The sequence below is a fragment of the Otolemur garnettii genome, unplaced genomic scaffold (genome assembly GCF_000181295.1).
Source record: "Otolemur garnettii isolate 467f Iridium unplaced genomic scaffold, OtoGar3 scaffold00364, whole genome shotgun sequence".
NCBI lineage: Eukaryota > Metazoa > Chordata > Mammalia > Primates > Galagidae > Otolemur > Otolemur garnettii.
The window spans coordinates 5,811-11,296 of NW_003852759.1; the positions used below are offsets into that span (position 1 = coordinate 5,811).

A 5,486-nucleotide genomic window follows, 5' to 3' on the forward strand; every position below is an offset into this window, starting at 1 on the left:
TTCTCCTTCCATAGGAGCCTTGCCCTAGGAGCTGGGAGACTCAAAGGCCCTTCCCAGGTTCAGAATTAGAGCGGGACCTGCTAGAAAGTTCAGAAGCATCAGCCTCAACAGGTCCCAGGAGAAAAGTCCAGAGGTAGATAAGGGAAAAGAGGGTGAAAGCCCACAGTGGGGTGGGAGTAAAATCTGGCTTCAAGCAGTGTCTGTAGGAAAGGTAGGGAGGGGGGCATAATGACAAGGATCTGGTCTCTGGAAGTCTGCAAGATTCCTGGCCTGCACCCCTGGGTGACCCTGTCTGCATGTGCATAGAATGGGGCAGTTGGTCCTGTCTGGGATGTGGAAGGGGAAAGGACACAGGTATCAATAACTATTCTCTGTCATCAGAGAACTAGGAAAATGCTTAGTGTTTGCTCAGTTAAACAGGAAAGAATCTGGGGATAGAGGGACTTTTACCCTTGTTTGACAGAGTATAGGCTATACCCTACACGCAAAGTGGAGGGAAAGGCCCATACTGATGGAATTTGTTACTTTCTCTAGGTCAAAGATGCTTTCAAAGACATTTCCATATACTTCTTCAAGCAAGAATGGGCACAAATGGGAGACTGGGAGAAAATCCGCTATAGGAATGTGAAAAGGAACTATAATGTGCTGATTAACATAGATAACAGGAAGTGCTAGGTGCAGAGCAACCTGGGAAACATGAAACACATTTTCAGTCCCTATATTATTTTGGCTTTCTCTTAGGTGGCAGCATCTGCCCACAGTTCCCTTCTATATGGAGACAAATCTGAAGGGAATTTTTGTTCTTTTGAGTCAGTACAACACTGAGTGCCAATATTGGACATGCAGAGGTCACATCTTTTTTTTTTTTTTTTTTTTTGAGACAGAATCTCACTATGTTGCCCGTGGTATAGAGCCATGGCATCATAGCTTACAGCAACCTCAAACTCTTGGGCTTAAGCGATTCTCTTGCCTCAACCTCCCAAGTAGCTGGGACTACAGGTGCCCACCACAATGCCTGGCTATTTTTTCATTTTAATTGTCATTGTTGCTTGGCAGGCCAGGGCTGGGTTCGAACCTGCCAGCTCTGGTGTATATGGCTGGTGCCCTAGCCACTGAGCTATAGGCACCAAGCCAACTTTTTATTTCTTTGTTCTTTTTTCTTTTTCTTTTCTTTTCTTTTTTTTTTTGAGACAGAGTCTCACTATGCCACCCTTGGTGTCACAGCTCACAGCAACCTCAAACTCATACACTTAAGCGATTCTCTTGCCTCAGCCTCCCAATTAGCTGGGACTATAGGCACCTGCCACAGCACCCAGCTATTTTTTGGTTGCTGTTGTCATTATTGTTTAGCTGGCTCCACTGGGTTCAAACCTGCCAGCCTAGGTGTATGTGGCTGATGCTGTAACCACTGTGCTATCAGCACCGAGCCCAGAGTTCACATCTTGACTTTGTTTGAGAGTAACCCAGCTTAACAGGCAGAGCTGCACTGGCTTTGTGATACTTTCCATTGCTATTGCCCTTTGTTCCTCCTCCCAGGTTTTTCCTTCCAGGACAAAGATTTTGCTTCTTGACAGGTCTCAGAGCCCCTCAACTGGTTTTCATGTGCCACTGAAGACAGGCCACAAAATACCAGATGGATGATACTGAGGATTCCGATGAAGAATGGACACCTAAGCAACAAGGTGAGGGGCCAGAGGATTTAGAGGTAACCTCTTGAAACCAGCCTGGATTTAGGTCTCAGCTATATCTTAGAAGTTAACAAATAAAAGAGTATTCCCTCAAAACAGAAATGTTCAACAAACAAGCAAGCTGCCAAATAATACATACAGTAAGAGGCTATTCATATAAAGTTTTAAATATTTAAAATATATATTACTTACAGATACAATAATACATAATAAATGTATGAAATACGAATAGGAATACCAATTCCTATTGCCCGTGGTATAGAGCCATGACGTCACAGCTCACAGCAACCTCAAACTCTTGGGCTTAAGTGATTCTCTTGCCTCAGCCTCCCAAGTAGCTAGGACTACAGGCGCCCACCACAATGCCTGGCTATTTTCACAACAGAAGGAGGAAGGGCTGGCAGATGGCTTCACTGTGGCTTGGTTGGGTTTTGCTTTTAGTTTTGTTTTTGAATCTTGAATTTTTTGGGGTACAGAGTCTCACTTTCTTGCCCTGGGTACAAGTGGCATCATCATAGTTCACAGCAACCCCAAAATCCTGGGCTCAAGTAATCCTCATGCCTCACCCTCCTTTGTAGCTGGGACTACAGGCACCCACCACAATACCTAGCTAATTTTTCTATTTTTAGTAGAGACACTCTTGCTCAGGCTGGTCTGGAACTCCTGAACTCAAGAAATCCACACATCTCATCATTCCAGAGTGCTAGGATTACAGGTGTGAGCCACTGCACCTGCCCTTGAATTTGAATTTTGAAATTAAAAAAAAATGAAGCAGTTGTGGCAGAATGTTGAGATTGGACTGAATGAATATGGATGTATAAGTTTTCCAGTTTCATTCTCCATATTTTTCTATATGTTCAAAATTTAGAACAAGTGCAGTAGCTTACCCATGTAATCCCAGTACTTTGGGAGGCCAAGGCAGGAGGACAGCTTGAGGCCAGAAGTTGAAGCCCAGTCTAACCTGTTGTGAGACCATGTCTCTAGAGAAAATAAGAAAAATTAACCAGATGGTGTATACGTATAGTACCAGCTAATCCAGAGGTTGATGCAGGAGGATAGCATGTACCCAGGCTACAGTGAACTGTAATCCAGCCACTGCATTTCAGCCTGAGCAACAGAGCAAGATCCTGTCTCTTAAAAAATTAAATTAGTAAATAAAAGTTGTCATTCTTTTTTTAACAAAGATTGTTTTTGCTAAACATTATTAATCAGAGGACAATTAATGAAATCTTAATTAAGCTGTAAATCCACCAAAAGCTTTCTAACACTAATCTCATAATCAGTTAGCAAATAAAATGTCTTACAAGAGGAAACAACTGGCCTGGCCCCATGGCTCATGCCTGTTATCTTAGCATTCCAGGAAGCCAAGAGGGGAGGATTTCTTAAGCTCAGGAATTCAAGACAAGCCTGAGCAAGATCCTATCTCTACTAAAATTAGAAAAAGAATAACTGGCCATCTTGGCATCCTATTCAAGAGGCTGAAGTAGAAAGTTCACTTGAGCCTAGGGTTTGAAGTTGCCCTGAGCTACCCTAACAACATAACACACTACCTGAGTCTCTGTCTCAAAAAGAGAGAGAGAAGGGGGGGAATAATTATCACATTAAGAAAAGATACATAATTTATTTAGGTATATTTAGTCATACTACATGATCCCCTTACCCAAAAATGAACCTGATTCTTTGTCTTGATTCTGAGAGAGGATTTGAGAAAGCTATTCAGTTTTTCTGATCTTTCTCACATGTCATTGACCAGAGACAGCATCAGGTAAATAAAATAATCCACAATTATTATAAAATAGAAGTGAGATGCTCATTTCCTATTTTACTGATTTGACAGAAGAGGTTATAATACAGATTCAGACAGGTGTGGTGGTTCAGGCCCATAATCCTAGCACTCTTGGAGGCCAAGGATGGAAGATTACTTTAGCTTAGAATTTCAAGGAAAGCCTGAGCAAAAGTGAGACCCTGTCTCTACTAAAAATAGAAAAAATTAGCTGGGCATCGTGGACGTCGCCTGTAGTCCCCGCTACTCAGGAGGCTGAGGCAAGAGGATCTCCTGAACCCAGCAGTTTGAGATTGTGATGAGCTAGGATGATGCCACTGCACTTCAGCCTGAGTTCGTCGTTTTATGACTGGCTTATTTCACTTAGCATAATGTCCTCAAGGTCCACCCATGCTATAGCATATAACTGTATTTCCTTTTTAATTAAGGCTGAATAATATTCCATTTTATGTATATACCACATTTTCTTTATCCATTCATCTGTTGATAGATATTTAGGTTGCTTAATCTCTTGGCTATTGTGAATAATGCTGTAGTGACCATGGTTGTGCAAGTATCTCTTTGAGATCCTCTTTTCAACTATTTTGGAGATACTATGTACTCAGAAGTAGGATTTATGATAGTTCTATTTTTAATTTTTTGAGGAACCACCATACTATTTTTCATAATGGCTGTACCATTATACATTCCTCCTGAAGTGGTTTGAATGTGTCCCCCAAAAGTTCATGCATTAAAAGCTTTATTGGCATTGTAACCCTATAATGAGGCAGAGTCTTTAAAAGGTGATTAGGTTATTACGGCTTCTTATCAATGGATTAATTATTGCAGAAGTGGCTTCATGATGAAAAAGATGAGTTTGGCCCTTCCCTCTCTAGCTCTGTCTCACATGTTCACTTACCCTTCTACCATGTCATGATGTATGTAGCATGAAGGCCCTTGCCAGATGTTAGTGCCATGCCTAGCCTTAGATTTCCCAGCCTCCAGAATCATAAGCCAAATAAATTTCTTTTCTTTATAAATTACCCAGAATGTAGTATTGTGGTATAGCAGCAAAAACAGACTAGGACATCCACTAACAATGACCAAGAGTTTTAATTTCTCCACATCTTTGCCAATACTTGTTGTTTTCTGGTTTCTTGATAGGGGCCATCCTAATAAGTGTTAGGTGGTATCTCATTGTGGTTTTAATTTTCATTTCCCTGATGATTACTGATGTGCATTTTTTTCTTTTGCCTCTTGGCTATTGATATACTTTCTTTGGAGAAATGTCTATTTAAGTCTTTTCCTCATTGTACTAGTTAGCTCAGGCTGCCGTAATAAATAGCATACACTGGGTTGCTTAAGCAGTAATTTACTTTCTGAAAAATCTGACGGCTGAGAGTACAAAATCAACGTGCTAGTATGGTTGGGCTCTGACTTGTAGGCAGCCTCCATCTTGCTATGTGCTACACGAACTCTTCTTTGTGTACTCACAGCAAGAGGGGAAAGGAAGCTCTTCTTCTTATAAAAGCACTCATCCCATCATTACCATGTAACCCTAATTACCTACCAAAGGCTCCATCTTTAAATACCACCACATTGAGGATTAGGGCTTCAATATATGAATTTGGGGGAAACAAAATTCAGTCTGTACCACAGACTATTTTTTTGTGTTGCTTCTGTTATTATCAAAGTTAAGGGTTTCTTTATATATTCTGAACATTAAACTTTTATCTTCTATATTTTGTTTCTGAGATGGTGGTTTTGATATGTTTTCCAGACTGGTCTTGAATGTCTGGGTTCAAGTAATCCTCCCACTTCAGCCTCTCGAATACATAGCAGTACAGGCCAGCACCACTGTACCTGGTGATTCTTTTGCATGCATTTTCTGCCTCTCTGTAGCTTGCCTTTTCACTCTGTTAATTGTTGCCTTTGCTACAAAGTTTTTAAGTTCAATGTACTCCCCATTTGTCTATTTTCGCTTTTGATGCTTATGCTTTTCATATCATATCAAAGAAATAATTGCTCATTTCAAT

General features: G+C 40.8%; 1 pseudogene; it reads left to right on the top strand.

Annotated features, from left to right (window-relative positions):
• LOC100940489 overlaps positions 1-5,486 on the top strand; it is a 13,161-nt pseudogene that overhangs the window by 2,462 nt on the left and 5,213 nt on the right.